Raw genomic sequence first — 25,304 nt, 5'->3', positions numbered from 1 at the left:
GGTTTAATATACGGAAAACCATCAACGTGATCCATTATATAAACAAACTGAAAGAACAGAACCACATGATCATTTCATTAGATGCTGAGAAAGCATTTGACAAAATTCAACACCCCTTCATGATAAAAGTCCTGGAAAGAATAGGAATTCAAGGCCCATACCTAAACATAGTAAAAGCCATATACAGCAAACCAGTTGCTAACATTAAACTAAATGGAGAGAAACTTGAAGCAATCCCACTAAAATCAGGGACTAGACAAGGCTGCCCACTCTCTCCCTACTTATTCAATATAGTTCTTGAAGTTCTAGCCAGAGCAATCAGACAACAAAAGGAGATCAAAGGGATACAGATCGGAAAAGAAGAGGTCAAAATATCACTATTTGCAGATGACATGATAGTATATTTAAATGATCCCAAAAGCTCCACCAGAGAACTACTAAAGCTGATAAACAACTTCAGCAAAGTGGCTGGGTATAAAATTAACTCAAATAAATCAGTTGCCTTCCTCTATACAAAAGAGAAACAAGCCGAGAAAGAAATTAGGGAAACGACACCCTTCATAATAGACCCAAATAATATAAAGTACCTCGGTGTGACTTTAACCAAGCAAGTAAAAGATCTGTACAATAAGAACTTCAAGACACTGAGGAAAGAAATTGAAGAAGACCTCAGAAGATGGAAAGATCTCCCATGCTCATGGATTGGCAGGATTAATATAGTAAAAATGGCCATTTTACCAAAAGCAATCTACAGATTCAATGCAATCCCCATCAAAATACCAATGCAATTCTTCAAAGAGTTAGACAGAAAAATTTGCAAATTCATCTGGAATAACAAAAAACCCAGGATAGCTAAAGCTATCCTCAACAATAAAAGGACTTCAGGGGGAATCACTATCCCTGAACTCAAGCAGTATTACAGAGCAATAGTGATAAAAAACTGCATGGTATTGGTACAGAGACAGACAGATAGACCAATGGAATAGAATTGAAGACCCAGAAATGAACCCACACACCTATGGTCACTTGATTTTTGACAAAGGAGCCAAAACCATCCAATGGAAAAAAGATAGCATTTTCAGCAAATGGTGCTGGTTCAACTGGAGGGCAACATGTAGAAGAATGCAGATCAATCCATCCTTATCACCCTGTACAAAGTAAGTCCAAGTGGATCAAGGACCTCCACATCAAACCAGACACACTCAAACTAATAGAAGAAAAACTAGGGAAGCATCTGGAACACATGGGCACTGGAAAAAATTTCCTGAACAAAACACCAATGGCTTATGCTCTAAGATCAAGAATCGACAACAAATGGGATCTCATAAAACTGCAAAGCTTCTGTAAGGCAAAGGACACTGTGGTTAGGACAAAACGGCAACCAACAGATTGGGAAAAGATCTTTACCAATCCTACAACAGATAGAGGCCTTATATCCAAAATATACAAAGAACTCAAGAAGTTAGACCGCAGGGAAACAAATAACCCTATTAAAAAATGGGGTTCAGAGCTAAACAAAGAATTCACAGCTGAGGAATGCCGAATGGCTGAGAAACACCTAAAGAAATGTTCAACATCTTTAGTCATAAGGGAAATGCAAATCAAAACAACCCTGAGATTTCACCTCACACCAGTGCGATTGGCTAAGATCAAAAACTCAGGTGACAGCAGATGCTGGCGAGGATGTGGAGAAAGAGGAACACTCCTCCATTGTTGGTGGGATTGCAGACTGGTAAAACCATTCTGGAAATCAGTCTGGAGGTTCCTCAGAAAATTGGACATTGAACTGCCTGAGGATCCAGCTATACCTCTCTTGGGCATATACCCAAAAGATGCCTCAACATATAAAAGAGACACGTGCTCCACTATGTTCATCGCAGCCTTATTTATAATAGCCAGAAAATGGAAAGAACCCAGATGCCCTTCAACAGAGGAATGGATACAGAAAATGTGGTACATCTACACAATGGAATATTACTCAGCTATCAAAAACAACGAGTTTATGAAATTCGTAGGCAAATGGTTGGAACTGGAAAATATCATCCTGAGTGAGCTAACCCAATCACAGAAAGACATACATGGTATGCACTCATTGATAAGTGGCTATTAGCCCAAATGCTTGAATTACCCTAGATGCCTAGAACAAACGAAACTCAAGACGGATGATCAAAATGTGAATGCTTCACTCCTTCTTTAAATGAGGAAAAAGAATACCCTTGGCAGGGAAGGGAGAGGCAAAGATTAAATCAGAGACTTAAGGAACACCCATTCAGAGTCTGCCCCACATGTGGCCCATACATATACAGCCACCCAATTAGACAAGATGGATGAAGCAAAGAAGTGCAGACCGACAGGAGGCGGATGTAGATCGCTCCTGAGAGACACAGCCAGAATACAGCAAATACAGAGGCGAATGCCAGCAGCAAACCACTGAACTGAGAATAGGTCCCCTATTGAAGGAATCAGAGAAAGAACTGGAAGAGCTTGAAGGGGCTCGAGACCCCAAAAGTACAACAATGCCAAGCAACCAGAGCTTCCAGGGACTAAGCCACTACCTAAAGACTATACATGGACTGACCCTGGACTCTGACCCCATAGGTAGCAATGAATATCCTAGTAAGAGCACCAGTGGAAGGGGAAGCCCTGGGTCCTGCTAAGACTGAACCCCCAGTGAACTAGTCTATGGGGGGAGGGCGGCAATGGGGGGAGGGTTGGGAGGGGAACACCCATAAGGAAGGGGAGGGGGGAGGGGGATGTTTGCCCGGAACCCGGGAAAGGGAATAACACTCGAAATGTATATAAGAAATACTCAAGTTAATAAAAAAAAAAAAAAAGAATGTGCTGACAAAAAAAAGATTTTCCTCCTGAAACAAATCATTCTGTTTTATGCTAATTTATCCAAGAAGTAAGTGTGTACTGATGGAGTTGGTAGATTAAGAGCCTGTATCCCTAGTGATTATGTTTGGTCTTATTACATTTCCTTTCCACAAAAAAAAAAAAAAAAAAAAAAAGCATTTCATGGACTGAAGAGATGGCTCAGTGGTTAAGAGCACCGACTGCTCTTCCAGAGGTCCTGAGTTCAAATCCCAGCAACCACATGGTGGCTCACAACCATCTGTAATGGGATCCGATGCCCTCTTCCGGTGGGTCTGAAGACAGCTACAGTGTACTCATATACAAAATAAATAAATAAATCTTAAAAAGCATTTCAAGATCCTTAATAGCTCCAAGGTTAGCATTTTGTATGTGTGGTGCTGGGAACAAGCGAGACAGGCAATCTGCAAGCTAAACGATGTTTCCAGGTCTGAGAAACACTTCCCTGTTTTCTTTGTATGGGTGTGTCTACACACAACCACCCCCCACACACATATGTGCAAGAACAAACGTGTTTATGTATGCTGATTCATGTGAATGCACATGCATTGTATGTAGGTGCACACAAAGACCAGAGGCCAACCTTGGGCATTCTAAGGTGCCATCCACCTTGTCTTTTAAGAGTTTCACTCATAGACCAGAGCTCACTCACAAGGCGGACTGGCTGACCACTGGGCCCAGGTATCCTTCAGCTTCCTCCTCCTTGGTGCTGTAAGTACAAGTCCACACCACCAGTTTCTGGGGATGCAACTCACACGTTCATGCTTGTGTGTTAAACACTTTCCTGGCTGAGCCATCCCTCAGCCTTAAACAGTTAAGTGAGTGAGCGTAGTTGCTTATTTGTGTGTGGTGTGAGGAGGGAATAGGTGTCCTCTCCTTTGAACAGACAACAGGTCTCTCTGGCTTCATTTAATCTGTAGTCCCTCCTCCTGTAAACCATGGCACCTTGTCACTCATTCCAGTTCCAGATGCATAGAGAGCTGGTTGTTTCTCATCTTACTCAATTAGTCCCTGTGTTCATGTGGTGACATTGCTACACTGTTTGAATTTCTCAGGGGCTGTGACAATGACCCTTACAGCCTCTACTTCCCCCTCAACCCAGCAAGAACAAGTTACCCTTCCAAATGCTTATAATAAGTTTCCTTTCTCCTCTACATACCCAACCTAGGTTGACTCTCATGCTTGCCTCTCTTTCTGAAGATCTGTTTGTTTTCTGAGAGAGCCTCATGTAGCCCATGCTATGTATTGAAGACTAGATTTAAGCTTTATATTTTTATTATTATTAAGTTTATGTGTATGAATGTTCATCTCCATGTATGTGTGTGCCCCACAGCATGTCTGGTACCCAGGGAGGCCAGAGAAGGCATTGGATCTCCAAGAACTTGAGTTACAGACAGTTGTAATCAGCCATGTGTGACTTAAAATGGAACCTGTGCAGGAGCAACAAATACTCTTAGGCACTGAGCCATCTTTCCAGCCCCAGGCCTTGAACTCTTGATTCTCCTGCCTTGACCTCCCCAGTGCTGGGATGACAGGTGTACAATGCCGTGTTGACCACATTCTAGTGGTTATCACCCTCAGTCTACACACAGAAGGAATTGGCAGGCTGTGACCTTGATCTCACCAGATGATACTCCTTGCCCTCTGTTCATTCTCCAGAGGCTGAGGCCCAGGAGGTCATGTCTGTGTCTCTAACACCTGGGACTGTCACCAATGACTTCCATCTCTCTTGGATGCTTTCAGTGTGTCCAAGCTATGCAGAGTCTCCTTCTGTAGTCTCATTACAGCCCACAGACACACTATAACAGAAAGTGGGAAGCCAGAACCCCCCAGGCAGCCCTGCCTAATTGACCCAGTTGAAGATACAGAAGTGACGCTTTCAGAGTTGCTCTTCAGTCTTTGTACCCAGTGGCAATGTCTGGGGTTAAAAGACATTCCTCAAAGGGGTTTATAGATATACAGGGGAAATAGAAAGTGTCTTAAAGTTAATGAAGGATTGGGACCCATAAAAAGAGGGCATGGGGCAAGAGTCTTTAAATAGAGGGTCCCAGTTGCCTGGAGGGACTAAGGCACTCAGGGCAGGGTGGGGGGAAGCCAGTGAAAACCATACTATGTCTTGGAAAAGCAAAGAGTTTCTAGAAACAGTGGTGTCTGACCCTCAATGTGTAGATTTTTTTTTCCTTCCCTGTCCCACCAGCCAGTTATCCCAAGCCTTGGGAACATCTAGTGAGCACAATAGCCTTGTGTTACTGATGCTCTGGGGTGGGGGTGGGGAGCAGCTCGGAACTCCAGAGGAGAAACAGCTGCTGGGGCACTGGTGGGGTGGAGAGCGGAGCAAGATGAGAGAGTCAAGACTTCTGTAAGGGCAAAATTTAGGAGACAAATGTGGCCTTGAGAATAAAGAGCCCCGGAGATCCCTGGGAAGCACTGACAGGGCCGTGCACACATGCTGCTCTGGGCTTGGCCCTGGGATGATGGTTAGCCTGGGTCATTTGGCTATGATGGCAAAGGGGACAAAGGAAGGCCAGAATGTGACACCAGAGGAGTTGCCACCCATAAGGTGGTTACAAGTATTGAGTATGGCCAGGTCATAGTTGCATTGTGAGAAGAGCAGAGGGAGCTGAGACAGCTGTGCTGAACACTCCAGGACTAACCCATGGTGCCCAGTTGGTCCCCACTGCCCAAGCTGCAGGCCCTTCTCTAAGGCAGGGAACAGCCAGCATCTGAGGGAGGCTAAGACCCATCCTTCTACCTCTCTCTGGTCTTCCCAACAGAACACAGGTAAGGTCACCTAGGATCATCTGTCAAGCCACGTTGAGGCTGCACTAATGGATGGATGGGGAACAAGGAGCCAGCCTCTGTGTGGCACCGTTTGCCATTCAGCACCCAAATCCTCATCTCTTCAGGTCGCTTCCTTCAGCAATTTTTTTGAATTGTAGCCAACCATTTCACCATTTAAAAATGTTTGTGTGTTGTGCGTGTATGTGTACATGTAAGAGGGGGAAGTGCATGTTACACACATGTGTGCATGTTCACGAGGTAAACGGGAAGAGTCTTCCTTAATTGCTCTCCAGCAGTAACACTGGGAGCCTTTGCATGTGTTTATTGACCACCTGTATATACTCTGGAATCCTTCGCCAAGTCCTATGTTTGAGTTCATTTATTATTGTGTATATGATGTTGGAGGCAGTGTATGTGTGCGTGGCACACTTAGACATTAGGGGACAGCTCTGTGGAGTCAGACGGTCAGGATTATGTGGCGAGTTCTTTTACCTTCTGAACCAACTGGCTGGCCCACTGCTAAGTGTTTGACGGGGTTGTCTGCGGTTGGGTGGTGGGTATTCCTCATATAATCTAGATATGAAATCTCTATCAAATGTATAATTTGCTGGTTTCTCCCCCAATTCTGTGTGCTTTTTAAATTTCTAAAAAAGACTGTAAATCATGTGTTTGCATATGTGACTGTACATAGCTGCCTTACGGAGGCCAGAAGAGGATGTAAGGGGTCCCCAGAGATGAAGTAATGAGGCTGTGAGCTGCCTGGTGTGGATGCTGGGGACGGAGCTTGGGTCCTCTGGAAGAGGGCAAATCTGCCAGTGAGGTGGCCCTTAATCCCTGAGCTGTCACCAGCCCTGAGTGTGGTTCCCTTTGTATTCTCATCCTCTTGAAAGTGTGTTTGGATCCATGTAAGCCTTTAACGTTTATATAATTAATTTACCTTTTCTTTTAAGATTATGTTTCCAGAATGTCCTTCGATGTTTTCTCTGAAAGGTGGTGGTGGTGTGGTGTGTGTGTGTGTATACGTGTGTTTGCGTGTGTGTGTGTGTATGTGTGTGTGTGTGTGTGTGTGTGTGTGTTTGCCTGGGTCCTTGTGAATCCACAGGAATGCCCTGTCTTAGAATTGTCACAGTCTTTCTAGAGCTCACTGGAACCTCCGCATTGCTTTGGGCAATACTTTCTATAATAATAATAATCCTTTGTTTAATACAATATTGTCTCCCAGTCCATGAGCGCCGTCTGCCTTTGGTTTGTTTATGTCTTCTCCAGCAGTGGTCACTGATACTTTCTAGTTTTTCATAAGCAGATTATTCAGATTCTTAGTGAATTTATTCTTATATTTCTACTGTTATGGACGGCTGAATTATAGTTTAAGATTATGATATGGAACAGAATGGGGTCTATCGGGGTTCTGTTTGCTTGTTTTGTTTTAGCCAATTTTGTATCTTACAACTCTGCTTGGTTTTCTTGTGTACTGCCACACCATACACAGACAGTGATAATTTAATTTTTTTCCCCTTTGCTGGGTAGAACTTCCAATATTATGAAGAGGATATCTGTGTCTTGTTCCCAATCCTATGAATGAATTTCTTGTTTTAGTAGGCATAGGCAGTTCTTTCTCCTCTCCCACCAGAGATGGAAGTTAAAATCTATTTGGAAAGAAATTTGAAGTAGAAATTCAAAATAACAAGTAAATAATGTTAGGTTTGTTCCCTTGGGATAATCCTGAAGCTACTGGGCCTTGTAGGAAGCCTGGAAATCGCTCTATCTCAAAGCTCAGAAGGTAATGCCCCTTGTTGAAGACCAAAGCCAACTGGATAAGAAGCCAGGACTAAGCCAGACCTTCATCAAATGATATTTGTATTACAGCACACACATGCACACACACACACACACACACACACACACACACACACACACACACTTTCTCTCTCTCTCTCTCTAAAAACATACATACATACATACATACATACATACATACATACATGTAAAACACTAGACCTTGCAGCTCTGTAGCTGAGAGTAGCATGTAAGAAAAGGGGAGGAACCTAGAAGCTGGTGACTGACAGACGTGTTGACTGGTCCTCAGGACTTACCTCAACACTTCACCGTGTGGTGAGACTGCCCCCAGAAACAACTGCAGTCACCAAATCTCTACCTGTAAGAGCTTAGTTTCACTCATTCATCACTCATTCATTCATTCGTTCAGAAAACAAAGACCTACTATGTGCCTGGTCCTGGGAACCCAGCACAGAAGACTGACTGTGCTCACGCTGGGGCAGCTCACTCCCAACCCTATGCTTGCTGTCCTTATTTGCTTTTAATTCTCCACGGGATGAAGATGGACGTGAGAAGTGGGAATGGGAACAGTCAGCTGAGGCCACGGACCCTGGCTAAAGGCAGACCGTGGAATGACAAGGAATGGGGCTCATGGTGACTCTGGGGAATCCTTCAGGGAGGGAAGCTTTAATGTCTAAGTCTCCCTGAAGGATAGCGAGAAGCGCTGAGCAGTGGCTGGGAGGCTTGGGGAAATCCTTTGGCTTCATCCCCACACTAGGAAGTGTAAGAGGTTCTCTTCTCTAGCCTTGGGCACACTACCAATTTCCAGTCTTGGCTGGAAAGTGAGCTTATTTTTGAGAAAGGCCTGATATAGACCAAAAGGCAAGAAAACCGGGTGCAGAGTTTAGCCCTCTGAATCGAGCACAGAGTCTCGGAATGGCAGAAGGCCAGTCCATATCACCTACAGCTTTGGGTTACTTATGGCTGGGTCACCCCACACTGCCTGCCTCTGCCTCCTACCTTCTACCCCTAGCCTCAGGCTTGGAAGAGACTTTCTACCCTGAGGTTCAAGGGAAGGCCAGACGCAGAAAGCAGAACACTTGGGTTTGAGCTTTATTGCTTTGCTTCCTTTGTGTTAGAGTCCTTGCCCTGAGCTCTTGGGAAAGACTGGAAGTGATATAAGTTATGATGCTTAATTCCATTTGCTCACTGAGAGACGCCCTGACGGTTCCGAGGGTGTGCCTTGGTATCTAGCAGGGTATTCCCAGAGACTATTGGTCCATGGGTTGTAGGATCAGTGGGAAAGTCTCAACGCAGATGTGGGTGGAGGCATCCTGGATGGCAGCAGCAGGAGGGGAAGGGGATGTTCACCTGTATCCCAAGCCTGATTCTCCTGGAGCCTTGGGATTCTCCTGCGCCTGCCTTCCCTCCTAGACATCACACTCCAGCTTCGTCAGCCTTTAAACGTGGTCCTGTACCAGAGACTCTCTAGAGAGTGCCTAAGCCTTCAGTTTTAGTCTGGGTGGCAATTCTGGGTTCCTTTGGTTCTCAGGATTTCAGCTTCCTGTTCAGAACAACTGGATTTCTGGTTCTCCGGGCTGCAAACAGCCGTTTCGGGACAACCCAAACTCAGACTGTGAAAGCTAGTCAAGAAAACTTCTTTACTGCGATCCATCCAGTTTCATTCCCTTACAACAGTGGTTCCCAACCTTCCTTATGCTGCAACCTCCTTATGGTGTTGTGACCCCACACACACCACAAAATCATTTTTGTTGCTACTTCATCACTGTAATTTTGCTACCAATTATGATTATGAATCATTATGATTATGAATCATAATGTAAACATCTGTGTTTTCTGTTGGTCTTAGGCAACCCCTGTGAGAGGGTCATTTGAACCCCCCCACAAAAAGTTAAGAACCCCTGCTCTAGAGAATAGAATGTAAAGAAAACTCTTCAATAGCCATCAAAGCCCCAAATCTCAATGGATTTGTGTGAGGGGAAATTTCGAATCCATCTCAAGTCCACCTGATGCTGCGGGGCTGCTCCCCAACAAAGACAAATAAATGTGCTTAGCTAGAAACATTAAATTCTGGGGGCTTCTATAATATTCAAATGGAAAGATCCAGAAGGAAATGGAAAATATGAAATCTGGACTTGAGAGAATCATTAGATTGGATACTCTTAATGGCTAATCTTTTGTTTGTTTTTTTTTTTAAGACAGTGTTTCCTCTGTGTAACAGCCCTGGCTGTCCTGAAACTCACTCTGTAGACCAGGCTGGCCTTGAACTCAGAGATCTGTCTCCTGAGTGCTGGGATTAAAGGTGTGCACCACCATTCCTGGCTCTGGTGGTTAATCTTGATTTGTACTTGGCAAGATTTAGGGTCACTCAGGACATACCTCTGTGTCTGTGGTGGGGTTTCCAGGGAGGTTTAACTGAGGGGGGAACACCTGTCCTGAATACACGCAGCACCAATCCATAGGCTGAGGTCAGAAAAGAAAAAGGAAAGGAGAAAGTCAGTTGACAACCAGCACTGTCTCGCTTCCTCACTATGAATGCCATGGGACCAGAGACTTCCTGTTTCCATCTCTGTGCCTTCCCCGCCAGGACAGACAGTACCTCTCCAAAGCGTGAACCAGAATAAACCCCTCCTCCCTTAGGCTGATCTTACCAGATGTTTTATCACAGTAATGAGAAAGATAATCAACAGAGAATCCAAGATCTAGACAACACACATGAGGGTCGCACACACATATACTTACATGTGTGTACATGTACTTACATGCATTTACATGTACTATCGGCATATGTGCCAAGGTGACTGGATTCTGCACTAATGCACAAATCTGGATTAGTGTGGGATAATCATAGACAATCCCATTTTCCACCATTGCTCAAGTACTAGACAAGAGGAACTGGAAGGGGCACTGTAAAAAGGACATCATTAGTTTTAAACAAAGAGAGTCTCCTTTCATCTATTTCTTCTCATGGCTCTGTGAGGAGGCATGACCTGAAGTAGTTGCAGCCATCTCATGGCCATGAAACAAGAAGCCCAGGAGTGAAACCCAAGCCGCTAAAGATGCAGGAAGACCTGAAGGAAGCCGGGTCTCCATCAAGTCACCAGTTCTTATATAAGCCATTGTCCACTGCTACAAGTATTCTACTCCGGTCACCATTGTACAATGCTGTGATAAAGCACTGGCTAGAAGCAACTTGGGGATAATTTGGCTTACCAGTTAGTCTATTTTCAAGGGAAGCTAAGGCAGGATCCTGGAGGCAGGACCTGAAACAGAGACTATGGAAGAACACGTCTTACTGACTTTCTCTCCAGGCTCACGCTCCGCGTCCTTTCTTATGCCTCCCAGGATTGTGATGGCCCCACATGGATCAAGAAAGCAGCCCCCATAGACTTGCTCATGAGCCAGTCTGATGGAGGCAGTTCTTCAGCTGAGGACCCCTCTTCTTCCTTGCGTAACTTGTGTCAAGAAGATACAGTCTAGCCGGCACAACCATCAATGGTGACCCATCACCATACGGCAGTGTGTAGAATGTGGCAGAACGTGCCAAGTGAAGAGGTAAGCGACAGAGGAGCCCAGCAGATTGGGGAGAAGGGGTGAATGAGCAAAGTGAGGAGCTCCAGACAGAGAGGGAATTAGAATGTCAGGCAGGGAAGAGAATGAAGTGAGTCATCAAGAAAGCAGAATGAAGCTGTCGTTAAAAAAAAATGGCTGAGCTCTGCTCTGATGGAGTGCTGCAGAGGCCACTTGAGATCTGACAGCCTTCGTCTCCAGTCCCTGTGGCCACCCCATGCTTGTAAGGATGACCTAAGCGTCCAGGTCTGGTGAGTGCAGAGAAGGTAGCCCATTGTGAGACCCAGTTTCAGACTCCTGGTTCTGTCCCTATCTTGGGCAGACAGGCCATGAAACAGTTCCCGTTATCACGCGGAGAAAGTCACTTTATTGCGAGCTTGTTCCCAATCCAGGGCGCAGCCCCAGTTTCCTTCACTCCCACCGCTCCTTCCTTGCTCCTTGCTGCTCCACTCTGCAGTTTACTCTGAGCATCCTCACCTTGGATCACAAGGTTCCCTGATTAAGAGGGCCCTTCCTCCTCCTCCTGTCTTCTCTTCCTGCCCTTGGAGATGGACACCTCTTCCATGAAGCCTCTCAAAGCCTCCCAGGTAGAAATTGTTGCCTGTGTTTTGCCTCCTCTCTGCTTGACTTGAATAGCTGTGTGAGCACTGAGGAGGAAGTGTGAGAAACACATATGGCCCAGGAAGATCAATCCATAAACCCAGTAATAAGCCGACTCCCTAAACTGAGCACAAAGCCTTACAGAACCTGTGCGATGGGCTGAAGAGATGGCCCTGGCAGGAAGGGAGCTCTTTCTCTTCCACTCCAACCCAGCCCCTCTCCCCTTCTCTGATGATTCCAGAGGAAATAACCTTGACAAAGATGGTTGAGTAAGTCCCAGACACTGTCTGTTCCCCACCTACCCAGGTTGAGCTATGTGCTACCTCTCCCGAGTATGGGTGACCTCAAAGACCCCTCCTCCAGTCGTATTCTGTCACTGTTCCTCCTCCTGGCCTCTGTCCTGGGCTCCAGGCCCAGTGTCTGGCCACTCCATCTTATCTCTCTTTCTCCTTCTCTATCTGTCGTTGTTTCTTTCTCTGTCTGCCCGGCTTGCTTAGAAGCTGGCCTTGTCCTTTCTACCTCTCTTCCACACTCCCAGTCTCCTTGACTAAAGTGAAGATCCTGCCAAGAAAGCAGAGGCTTTCCCACAGCCGAGGAGAGGTGTGACTCTTCCAAACACACCCAGAACAGAACTCACAGATAGGCTGCAGACGGGGTTAGAACACAGAAGGAGCATCCATCAGGATGCCTGAAACTCGGGCCATGGTCTTAAAGTGGAGGCTTCAATGCTTGCCTTGTACATCCCTAACAGGTTTTGTTTGTTTGTTTGTTTGTTTTTTGTTTTGAATGGCTAAGCTGAGCATGATGTCTCTTATCTGGAGTCCCAGTATTCAGAGATAAAAGGTTCAAAGCCATCCTAGTTTACATAAGGAGTTCACAAGTTCAAGGCTAACCTGGTCCACATTGGGAGTTTCGGGAGAGTTGTGGCTATGCGGAGGGGCCCTGTCTCAAAAGAGCAAACCAAAACCAAACAGAAAGAGTAAGCACCATCTCAATATATGAATAGCTAGATAGTATATTAATTATATGTTATATTTTATTATATTAGTCATTAATGTGGCAAAGTGTGCTAACTGCCACACTGTTCAATGCCACTTTGTAATTACCCTCAAATGCCCATCACGGTGAGCACTGCCTGTCCCATGGCCTCCACCACAGGCCATCTGAGTAAAGTTCCAGCCAGTGGGGTTTGAGAGAAAGAGTGCACGAATGCTTGAACCTGCCTCTCCCTCCAGGCTGCCTCGGGAAGCATGTGGGTGGTGACAAGCCACCTCAGACCTTGTAGATGAGGCCAACTCTACCAAGAGAGGAAGAGAATGAGAGGAAGGGGCTGAGCACCTGGGTGGCTGAGGGACCCAAGAGTCCGCAGCAGCCTGGCCACCTTCCTCTAGACACCGTGGTCTACGAGTCCTACCCTTAGGACTGTGGAGGTGGCTTAGTGGTTAAAACACTTGCAGTCCTCCAGAACCCACCTAACTGTTAGGGGCATGGCAGCCCTCCTGTAACCCCAAGGCTTTGAATATGGAAATGAGGTCCCCAAACAAATTGGTCTGGTAAACTCTGTATTCTACTGAGTGACCTAACCTCAATGAATAAGGTGAAGAACATTGAGGAAGATTCCCAGTATGCACCTCGGGGCTCCCTAACACCTGTACACATGTGTATGCGCACTTCACACCAGGGCAGACATGTAGGTGCCTACCCTCCCACACATACGAACATGCGTACATGTACATATATCACCCACACATACGCATGAGAGAGATTTATTTTAAAACATTTTTGTTTTGCAATAAGTTTTTGTGTACAAGGTTTTAAGGATAAGCTGGGGGATTCCCGTACGTCCAGTTTTCCATGTTAATTCCTCATGTAACTGTGGCACATTGTTATTTCTAATGAACCAGTGTCAATGCACTAATAACGGAGGCCCTTACCTTAGGGCCATATTCTTTATCTAAATAGCCAGACGTGGTGGCTCATCCTTGTAACCTCAGAATTTAGGAGGCTGGGGCAGAAGGATTGCTATGAGCTCAAGGCCAGCCTTGAACTTGTCTGGAAAATAAATCAAATAATCAATGGAAGTTTGTTCTTCCCCTCCAGCTTCCACACATGTTGGTCACCCTCCATGACACATTTGGAGACTGTGGCTTTGAAGAGCAGGTCCTTTACCAAGGCACGATGTTCTGCGTATAGCACACGGCACAGGAATGAGGAGTCCTGAGGGGACATAAGGTGAAAGGAGAGTGAACTTCCACATGCCAGTCCAAAATATGTCACTCCTAAGCAGGGGCATCTGTGCCCCAAGGAAGGACACAGAAAGGGGTAGCTTGGAAGCGATGCTGGGAAACGCACATTTACTAAGGGGCAGCTGATGGGGAGCCAGTCTGGCTTGTCTCTGCAAACCTAATCAAGGATGCCAGTAAAGAGTGAAGACAAGAGGTATGTGTGGCAAGATATGACTCTAATGGGCTGTGTAAAACAAGGATCGGGGGCAGGGTTATGGGCCCTTAACATCTGCTCTGAGATCTGGGTACTTTCCTCGTGTCAGAGACCCCTTCTTCTATTCTCAAAGCCCAGCATTCTGTCTGCCCTGCGGGACTCTGTGTGGGGTTTTCCTTGAGGTCTGGGAGCCTGTGAATCTGGAGGACAGCCATTACTCTGGAGAAGACTCAAGAAGTCTTGTCTTTCCAGGCCAGGCCACGCCATCAGAGCTCTTGGGAGAATCTAGACCTTAACTACCCCCTACTCTTAGTTTCAGTTCACATCCTGATTCCTAGCAAAGAACAATCCTGGTGTTTCCTGCAGCCCCACAAGGGGATGCCTGTGGCTGAGTAAGTCCTCTGTAACTGGGCTGGAACTCTGACATCACCTTTCCAGCCTCACTGGACTCTTATTCTAAGTGCTTACCTCACGCCAAACAGCCATGGTTTGCTCTCACCCAGTCCTTGTTACTCCGACATAACACTTCCTGTTTCCACCCCTGTACTTGAATCTTCCTCAGCATGGGTGTGACACTGTCCTCCTTCTCCCCATCAGAATCCTTTTAGAGTCAAATCTCACCTTCTACTATCTTTGTTGGCTCCCTCACCATCTGCTGGGATGTGAAGACTATACCCTATGTGTCCCCATAGCTGACCCCAATGCTACTGTTTGTTTCATGTAATTGTGTATGCCGCAGGGGACTTCATGTTATGCAGCACCATGGATGTGGAACTCTGTGCTTTCTTACTTTCTCCTTCAGCCAGAATTCACCTGCCGCATCCGATCCCTGCGAAGCCTATTGTAGTGGGGAAGAATGGTCATAAGTCATTGGCCCAGTTCACTTTTGTAATGAGAACAGTTCCAAATGGACATCTTTTCTTTAATTTGATGAGACCATTTATTCAGGGAAGTGCTGTTGGATCTTGGAAGCCAAGAAAATAAGCAGGGACAATATGAATTAGTATGTCAGAGTGTAGAAGCTTCTAGACCAAGGAGAAGGGGACTTGCTTAATTATCAGACTGGGTGAAACCTGCTCAGAGGCCTACCTGGGAAGATGAGTAAGGAGCTTACAAGTGGTTTGATGGATAGTAGATGGACACACACACACACACACACACACACACACACACACAGAGGGGTGGGGTAGAGTTGGGGGAGGGACAGAGAGACAGAGACAGAGAAACAGCTACACAGAGAGAAACAGAGATAGATACAGAGAGAGAGACAGACAGAGAAACAAAGATACACTGAGACAGACAGACAGGCAGACAGACAGACAAAGAAAGAGCATTGCCAGGTCACCAGCCTCTGCCCTCTCTCTCTCATCCTGTATGACAGCACCCTGACTTCTCCAGCACTCAAAAGAATCAAGCAGTAGTGAGAGAGTACAGGAGACTCTGTGGGCCCTCGAACTCCCCTTTTATAGAGTCCAGGTCTTCTATTGTCCAGGTGAGAATAAAACACAGAAAGCCAGCACGCTTGGTAAGGTATCTCTGACAGAGATGACCACGGAGTGTATGAAGCCGTTTCCCCTGTGGGAAACTCTCCTTAGCACTAGGCCCTGAGGGTTCTTATTACACTCAGGGGCTCAGTCCAAGGTTAGTGACTCCCCACCCCCATGCTCTCACCACCCTAAAGAAAGTTCTAGAACTTTAACAAAACCCATTCCCATCAACAGCCTTTTCCTACTGTGCTTCTTGGTACCCTCCCCCCTGCCCCCTATTTCCTCAGAATACCACTGGGATCCTTGGATGGAAGGCACTTGGCAGTTTCCTGGGTTTCCCAGGCAGCCCCTCATCCCCTGACTCTGAGCACTGGCAACCTTTGCCCCATGCAGCCGTGACCCTTGGGTTTGAAACCACTCTCTTCTGGGAAGTAGCTGCACATCCCCTTCCCGCTCCCATTCCTTGTAAGACTTACTGCAGACTTGGGCGAAAAGGATAGGCTAACCTGAGGTGACCCGGTGGCTTCTCTGAAAAGATAAAATCATTTTTCTTTTTTCTTTTTTTTTTTTTTTTGGTTCTTTTTTTCGGAGCTGGGGACTGAACCCAGGGCCTTGCGCTTCCTAGGTAAGCGCTCTACCACTGAGCTAAATCCCCAGCCCCTAAAATCATTTTTCTTTTAACATCTGTTCATCTACCCTCTCTAATCCTCCCCAATATCACAAGGAAGAACTGGCCCCCAAAATGCAAATTCAGGAAGTGCCCCACACGATTCTGTTTGGGTTTAGGGGACATGCGATTTGGTTTTTAACTTATCCTGCAGTTGACTTTGATAAATATTGAAGTCCATGTATCCCACACAGTGGTGGAGAGAAGACACTACTCCACAAGACCCACTGCAGAAAAATTGCAAAATCTGTTTTTTCAGGGGTGATGGTGCAAGCCTCTAAGTGGAGTATAAAGGAGAGGAACAGGAACGTCACCAGCAGAAGGACAACCTGAATTACACAGTAACACCCCTGTCTTACATATACATGTGTGTGCATGCATGCAGTTCTCATCCCTTCCTGTCAGCAGCTTTGAAAGGCCATTTATGAAGGTCCTCCAAGTTCTCTGGTGCTGCCCTGGTTGAGGTTGTCATCTCTGAATGTGTCACTATCAGTTTAATGGCTCACTTCCCTCATTGACTTAAAAGCTGCAAGAAGTGGGGCCTTACATCCCTGCTCGTAAACTCTAGATTCCTGACTCATTAGTGAGTTGTGGTAACTAGTCTCCGATGAATCCCCGAGAGTGACTGGTTCAGATGACGGGTCTCCAACCCAGAATTCAAGTCCCAACTCTTAAGCTGTGTAACCTACTTCCCCTGTGAAATGAGACCAAGAGTGGCTTAACAAGAGAGGGTCTTAGTTCTTAAGCAGGATGATTCACCCCGATATCCCACGTGTAGTGTTGAAACAAGACACAGCAAATCTCAACGCCCGGGCAAACATCCCCTGGATCCAAGAAACCAGCTTGTAACTCATCGCCTCTTCCTGCCGTGTGAAGCCGAGAACACTGTCCCACCAGGGTGAGCATCCTCAGCTGGAAAATTAGCCAATGACAGCTTATTAGTATTTATGCTAATGAGGTGTACATTAGACGCCCCCGCCCTCTGAAAAACCTATTTGGCACATAGATTAGTATCCATTTCCGTTAAATGAAGGTAATGACAGATAACTGGATCGCTACCCTCAAGATGTTCACAGATCCACAGAGGAGGCAGAGGACATCACACAAGGACTGACTGTCTGGTACAACTGAGAAGAAGACAGAGTTCACTGTGACGGCTGAGGGGATGATGCCTGTGCACTGGTTCAGGGTAGCTAGGAAAAAAGAGAAGCTTAGGAAAGCTTGCAGAGCGTGCGTGCGTGCGTGCGTGCGTGCGTGCGTGCGTGCGTGCGTGCGTCTGCGATAGTATAGGGCTGACTCCTAAACAGGCATGTGATAACCACGGTGGAAGGATTGACCTGCAGTGGGGCCTCAGGAACAAATGGAGGACTTGAACTGTGTGGTGTCCTCAACCTGTGTGATAGCCGAGACGGGAAAGTGAGAAGCAATAGGCAGTGAGGCTGTGAGTTCCAGGCTGAGCAAAGCGCGGCTTCTCGTCATGGTTTCTGACCGGCTGCTCAAGCAAGTCACTTGACCTCTCCGAGGGCCACGTGGAAGGAGTGTGACACCAAGGGAAGGAACATCCTGTGGCAAAAGCTCAAGAAAACAATGCAGAGGGGCCTGGGGCCTTTGTTGGAAACATCAGGAACGCCAAGTAAAGAAGAGAGGCACAGACGTCTGAGTGTGAGGGCAAATCAGAGAGCAAGGCTGGCAGTAGGTACAGAGAGGGTCCTTTACATAGTGGTAATACATGGACTACACTCTTCTTAATACTGAGCTTTCCATCGGAAAGAAACCTCATTTCTCTTTTTGGAGTGACGGAGCTGAGGTATATGTTCTCTGTGGTCGCCTCAAACTGATGTGTTAGAGACTGAGCCCTATAGTCTAACTCTGTACACTTAGAGTTTATATGTGGGTGTGATCAGGATTGGAAGAGGTCCTGAGGGTCATCCCTTTGGCCTGAACTAGCTGGCTGGCTCTCTGGCTATGTGCCACCTGTACGTACCATGGCATCCCCATCAGACATTCAGGCCATGTTCATAGTCGTTCTCTTAAAAGCCATGGTCTGGATAAACTTCCAGTTTCTATAAGGTGCCCAAGCCTGTGGCATTCGGTTATAGCACCAGAAGCAAACTATGGGTCAGGTATGGTGGTTCCTGCCTGTGATCTCAGCACTTAGGCCTGTACAAAGTGAGATGCTGTCAAAGGGAGAAGGAGAAGGGAAGGAGGAGGAGGGAGGAAAGGAGGGAGAGGAGGAGGGAGGGAGGAGGAAGGAGGAGGAAGAGGGGAGGGGAAGAGGGAGGGGAGGAGGGAGGGAGAGGAGGAAGAACAACAACAAAAGAAAACAGACTAATCACTCTTTCCAAAGCCATGGAAACAGAAGGGTGGAAACAAATATTAACGTCAGGCATGATGATGGCACATGATGGTGTGGGACTGCAAGTTTGGGGTCAATATGGATTCCATGTGAGACCCTGTCTCAAAGCAACAAACGAAACAAGCGGCACACGCTCCTTAGAGGAAGAAGCCAGGATCCCTAGTGCAATAGCTGTGTGTGAAAACCCAGGTTTAAAACTACATTGTGTAGCTTGAACTGGTCTTAGCGTGTACCACCGACACCAATACAGGTCCCGAGTTGACGCTAGAGGCCAGGTCAAGGGAAGATGGTGTCTAGAAGGACAAAGCCTGCCTGAGAGGGTTCCTACAAGCCCCAAAAGTGGCAACACTCAGCCCCAAATGCCTTTCTGTGGCCTCATTCCTGGATGTCACCTTTTTGGTCCAGGTAGTCAGGTAAAAGGGAGGCCTGAGGGAATAAGATACAATAGGTGCTCACGGGAGGAAACTGGAAAAGTCTCTGGAGGGGGACCCACATGTAAGTCTAGAGGACCTGGAATGAGGGGGGCTGTGGGGATGAGAAGGCAGAGGTTATGAGTATGGCTTAACTGTGCATCAGAAAACTCATGATCTTGTCACAGAATGCTAGCAGGAAAAGGAGCATTCTCCACAGAACAAGAGGCAGCCGGGGTCTGCCAGGCCTAACCCTTCTGGTTCGGGTGGAGGGTGCGTACCTTCTGCCCTGCCTGATGGCCCCAGACCTCGCTGGCGTCCCACCTACAGGCTGTCCAAAGCTCATCCAGCCCCCCACGAACTGCCTAAGCCGGGAGCAGGCGGCTGCCCCTAGGCCCAGAGCAGGCTGGCTGGAGCAAAGCTCTGGCCACCTCCGGCTCCCTACCGCCCAGCTGTCGCTCCCCCTCCATGCCCATGTGGTCCACACCATGTGGCTCGGGGCTGCCCCCACCCCGAGCCAGCCTAGGCTGGCTCTAGTTTCCACAGAAACTCTGCCCTTCCTGGGGCTTGGTGCAGGCCAGCCAGGAGGGTGGTGGGTGGTTTGTGTGGGCCGCAGGCTTAGCCGGCCGTGTTCCACTCAGAGTTCCAACTGCTGCTGGCTTCAGAAGCCCCTCTCCTCCCACGCCTTCTGGCAGGGCACCGTCTCCTGACAACCATAGAGCCAAAGCCTGGCAGTAGTCACAGCTACGTGTCCCTTTATCCTTGCAAACAACTTTCCAAACTTTATCTGACTTGGTTCTCTGTGAGGTGGGCGGACTAAGATTAACATTTGGGGACGGGCTGAGGTATAGCTTCATTGTAGCACGCGTGCCTAGCAGGCACACGGGCTCTCCTTCCACACCAAGAAAACCACAAGAGGAGTCAAGAAGGAATATGGGATCTTGCGGTTACTTAGCTGTAGTGGACACCTCAGAAGCTTCCCCCAGCAACACTGTTTCCACTACCACATAATTCTTGCCCTGCTGGGAAACCCCAGCATAAATGCCCGGAGGCTGCTGCAGGAGCCATCTTTAGCAGGCTGAAGATGTAGCTCAGTGGTAACAAATTACTTGCCAAATACAAAGCCCCAGAGACTGTCCTCAGCACCACAAAACTTAAGGAAATAACCAAAAACTGCAATAACAAATTATTTTTTTAAAAAAAGAGCATAGCATTGCAGCTTATACCTGTCCTCGTGACTCTTGGAGACCAAGGCAGGAGAATTACCGTGAGTTGAAAGCCAGCTTGGGCCATAGTGAGTTCCATAGCAAACTGAGCTATACAGTAAGCCTTATTTCAAAGTGAAAACCAAAACCAAACAACAAAACATACATACATACTACATACATATACTACATACATACATACTACATACATACTACATACATACTACATACTACATACATCTGCCTAAGCACTTTCCACAACTTCAGATAGCTTAGGAAGACCTGGAAGCAGATGGTGTGGGGCGCATAGGATGACTAAGAATAGAAACTGTTGGCTGACCTGGGCTTTGGGGCACTAAACTCATCTCCCCCTGTGATGATGGAAGCCCTCTCAGCCAGCAGTGCTCCTAGGCTGTGCTAAACTCTCCGTTCTGGACAAGTGTTTTCATTAGCAACAGGAAAATCCCACAAAGAAAGATGTTTTGTCTATGACTTTTTTCATAAAGGCAGCAAGAAGCTCCAAAATTGAGGTGAAGGACAGACAGCCAAGCCTAGTAACACATTGGGAACCCCCAGTTCTGGTAGGCAGAGACATGAGGACCAGGAGTTCAAAGCCATTTCCAACCATATACTGAGCTTCAGGCTAACGTCAGCTAAAAACAAGATACGAATAAACCAGCTGAAGGAGAGCGGACGGCATGGCTCAGCAGGGAAAGGTGCTCACCCCAAAACCTAGTGACGGAGCTCAGATCCAGAACCCTGGTAGGAGAGAACCAAACCCATTAGTCATGCAGGACCTCTGCAAACGCTGCACACACATACACATACACGACCACCACTACCACTACTAGTACTATTACTACTACTACTACTAATAGTAATAATGCCAGTTTTAAAGGAGATGACATGCATCCAGGAGGGAGGACCCACGATCGTGTGTGGGTGCTGTGAAAGGTTCCAGCTTTTGCCCCACAGTCTTCCTCACAGTCCTTGTACAGACTGGGACACTACTCTTTTCTTACAATGAGAAAATCCTCGTGGACAGCCCATAGCACCCACCCTGAGAGCGCAAGGCCTAAAGCATGGAAATGCCTCTGCCTCCACTCAGCCGTGTCCCTAAATTCCTCCAGATCTGACTGGTCAGGGCGATCCTCTTCAAACCTCCGGGGTAGCTGGTACCTGGAGCATCTGTTCGTGTCTCTGGACTCAGGTGGCTACCCCTTTGGGATGTGTCAAAGGCCTCTTCCTTGGGACTGGGCAGAGAAGGGTGGGCACGGTGCCAAGGAGCAGGAAACGGGCAAGCCCCTGTGCCAATCATTCCCCTTCCCTTCTCCCTTGTGCCCTTCACCCTTGAGACTTCGAGCCGTGTTTTTATCGCAGTGAGTATGTACTGTGGGTTTCTTCGGTGAGCCCCTAGGCCTCTCCGACAAGGCAAATCCCATAAGGAAGGATTTCACGGAGCTCGGAGAGCTGTGGGAGACTTTTCCTTCCATCTGTCACTTTAAGCTTTGTCCGTTGCCACGTGAGGCAGGACCGTGAAGAGGCTCAAAGTCCATCTGAGCTGCCAACAAACCTTAGCAAGCAGCCTGGGATTCAGACGGCACAAAAGTGACACGTTCAGAAAAAACAAACAACAAAACAAACAAAATGTGTTTGCTTCAGTGTGGGTCACAGAAGGATGGGTGGTAATGAGCAAATTTTTCATGAGCTTGGGTATGGTGGCCCACACCTGTAATACCAGCACCTGGGAGGCTGAGGCAGGAGGATTCTGTGAGTTCCAGGATAGTCTGGGATCAGAGTATGAAACAGTGTCTTTAGACAAAAAGTCATTATGGAGGTCCATGCCTTTGACCCAGTTCTCAGGACACAGAAGCAAAGGTTTGCCACAAGTTCAACGCTAGCCTGGTCTCAAACCAAGTTGCAGCTTAGCCAGGGCAACTTAGAGCGTGGGTTGGGACAGTGAGGTTGCTCAGGTGATAGACTCCAAGTCTGCCAGCCTGAGTAGTTCATCCCCAACAAACCCACAAGGGAGAAGGAAAGAGATTCACTCACTCAGGCTGATCTCCGACACATAAGCACACGCACGCGCTCACGCATGTGCATGCGCAGGCACAATCCAAAATGTGAATTTTAAATTTTAAAAATAAAGAAAAAGGGCTGGAGAGATGGCTCAGCGGTTAAGAGCGCCCGACTGCTCTTCCAGAGGTCATGAGTTCAGTTCCCAGCAACCACATGGTGGCTCACAACCATCTGTAAAGAGATCTGATGCCCTCTTCTGGTGTATCTGAAGACAGCTACAGTGTACTTATATATATATAATAAATAAATAAACAAAAAAAAAAGAAAAATATAAGACAAGCTCCACTGGTTTAGGAGCTCCTACCTGGAGACTGGGAGGCAGATGCAGCCCCCTTGCCCAAGAAGCAGAGACTTAATTTTTACCGAAGAAGCCAGAGAAGTATCGGATAACGGAGATCTCAGTGCTGGCTGCAAGTCCCAGTCACCTTGCACATAGTCTTAGGAAGTCACTCTGGGCGAGCTCCACACTGTGTCTCCAGCAGTTTCCCTGATTGAAAGTCTAGGGTGGTGATGAGTTCACAGGACCGTGTCCCAGACAGGGAGCACTGAACAGAGGGAGCCCCCAGCCTGGCACCACCATCCCTCTCTGAGAGACACTGCCTCGGTGGCACCCCATACCCTCCGACCAGGACAAAGAGCAGATGTGACAGAGAGGCTGAGGCTTTGATGCCAGCACAGGGTCATCTCCAGATCAGCTTTCTTATGTCAGGCCGATGGGGAGGCCGAAAGAGGAAGCTGAGCTTCCTAGATTCCGAGACAGGCCCAGCTCGGAAAGGGCATGGGCTTCGAGACTCACAAGGATGGCAATTGTTTGAAGCATTCCTAACACTTCATCTTCCCAAGACCTCGTTCATGATCGGGGTTCTTAAAACCCTTTTGTTCACAAGTTTGTGGTGAGCACAGAAAAGGCTCTAATGTCTGAGCCCAGCTGTTCAGAGACCAAAGGACTTGGGGGGAGCCTTTAAACAGGGGAAGGGGATAAATAGAGCAAGGACACAGCCTGGGGATGTGACAGGCAGGCTGAAGCCCTCCCAGGCTCCAGCTGCCTCCCATGACTGTGCCGTTTGGGGAGAAAAAGAAATCAGCTGGCTGGCAGTCAGGTCCTTGCCAGGTCCTGCAAATACACAGCACAGGCAGGGCCTGAGAGCTGGCCTCCTCCTGACTGTGGGGTTCCTGGCAGCTGCACCACAGACCCTGCCAAGCCCCTAAAAATGTCTGAGGTAGGTGTGAGGCCTTGAGGAACTCTTGTGAAGACCTAGTGTGGTAGGGATGGAGGGGGTAGGAGGTTGGGGTGGGGAGTGGGGGTGGGGAGTAAGTGTAGGGAGTGGGGGTGGGGAGAGGGGTTGAGGAGAGGGGATAAGGAGAGGACGGAGTGGGGATTCAGGGGGTGGCCAGTGGAAAACTTTGTACATCCCAGGGCGCTGGAGACCAGGAAGCCTTTTCTAAAGAGGGCTTTGATTGCTGTGAAAACACAAGACAGAGTCAGCAGGACCAGACCAAGATGGGACTATGTATCACCAGCCAGTGGCAGTGAGATGAGGACAGAAAGATCCAGGTTCTCCTTTCAACTCTGGTTAGACCTGAGGGAGTGCACAGCAGATAGAAGAAAACATCTGCATTTGTGAAGTGTCTAAAAGACAACAGGTTTTAAATGTCATTTAATTTCACACTTAAAGACCTTCTCTGAGGTGAAGCAGATTGACTAGTGTTTCCAACCTCAAACATCATAATGGCTTGTGGGCAGTTCTCTGTCACAGAAATTATGGCCTTCTGAGTAAGAGGCACTTGAGTGTAAATACTGGTGCTGTGTGACCTTCAGAAAATGTTTCAACCTCTCTGAGCCAAGGACTTCCCACCAGTTTGAGGAGAATTGAGGCAGGTTCTTCAGAGCAGTCATGTGACAGCCACATGAGCTGTGATTTACGAAACATTTAGAAAAGGTTTAGAACCTAACCGCCCCGGAAAATTAGAAGCTATAATTTTAAAAGGCAGGGTCCATCCATAATGAAATTTTGTTGCCATAGAGGAGCCAAGTCAGGAAACTTGGACAGTCTCAGCTTGGCCATGTAACACCACTTGAGTGTCCTTGTTGGAGACGACTGATTCTTGTCCCCACTGTGAGACGCACTCCAGGCAGAGAATCTTTGGAAGCACAAGGTCACTTACAAGCCAGGCATGTCATCTTAGACCTGAAATCTCAGAAACCAGGGGTTAGGCAAGATTGCCTCAGGAGAAGTGTCAACCTGGGCTACAGTGTAAAACCCTGTCTCAAAGTGAGCAGCAGCAGACATTTCTGGATGCGATCCTCAGACACGGCCAAGTAGCTTTGATTGGCAGCTCCCTGCATCCAACAGGCGCTGGGTCCCATCACCTGGACTTTGGAGACCAGCGACTCCTCCTGCTTATAAGCTGTGTGCAGAGAGACAGAAATGGAGGGAAGGAGGGAAGAGGGGGCGGTCGGGGAGAGGGAAGACAGGGAAGCAGGGGGAGGCTCCATCAGGGCAAGCCAATGACACTGAAGAATTAGTATTGACTTTCTCATTGTGGCTGTCGGCCCTACGTACGTATATAGGTGTGGGCATGTGGAGTAGTTTGAGACAAGCTGCAGCGTTCGGATTGTCTGGAGAGGAACCACGATTCCGAAGAGAAGCCAAGTGAGGGGGCACGGGTGTGGTCACCGCCTCCTGTAATCCCAGTACTTGGGAGGCTGAGGTGGGAAGATAGCTATGAGCTTGAGGTCAGCCTGGGCTACAAAGTAAGACCTACCCACCTCAGCAGTAACAATAAATAAAGCAGAAAACGAAACAAAACAAAATGAGGCTAAGGAAATTGCCCAGTGGTTAGTGTTCCTGCTGAGCAGTCATTAGAACTACAGTTGAGTCCCAGCACCCACAAAGCGAGATGAGCACCCTGAAAATCAGCAACTCCATCTCTATGCTTCCTTCTGGTCTCTGCCTGTGCTGCTAAATGCACATGCGCGCGCGCGCGCACACACACAGACACACACACGCACACACATAGACACACACACACAGACAC

The 25,304-nt window shown here is 47.6% G+C and overlaps 1 long non-coding RNA gene across 1 annotated transcript; it reads left to right on the top strand.

Moving 5' to 3' along the window:
- Window positions 1-5,477: 5,477 nt before the first annotated feature.
- On the top strand, window positions 5,478-17,984 carry LOC108350761 (uncharacterized). Its single transcript, XR_001837693.3, has 4 exons — window positions 5,478-5,655; window positions 10,798-11,007; window positions 13,723-14,061; window positions 16,475-17,984. It is a non-coding gene; the product is annotated as an uncharacterized LOC108350761 (long non-coding RNA).
- Window positions 17,985-25,304: the final 7,320 nt, after the last annotated feature.

The sequence above is a fragment of the Rattus norvegicus genome, chromosome 4, assembly GCF_036323735.1.
Source record: "Rattus norvegicus strain BN/NHsdMcwi chromosome 4, GRCr8, whole genome shotgun sequence".
Classification (NCBI taxonomy): Eukaryota; Metazoa; Chordata; class Mammalia; order Rodentia; family Muridae; genus Rattus; species Rattus norvegicus.
Note: the sequence above shows the minus strand (reverse complement) of the source record. Positions and strands in the feature narration are given on the sequence as shown.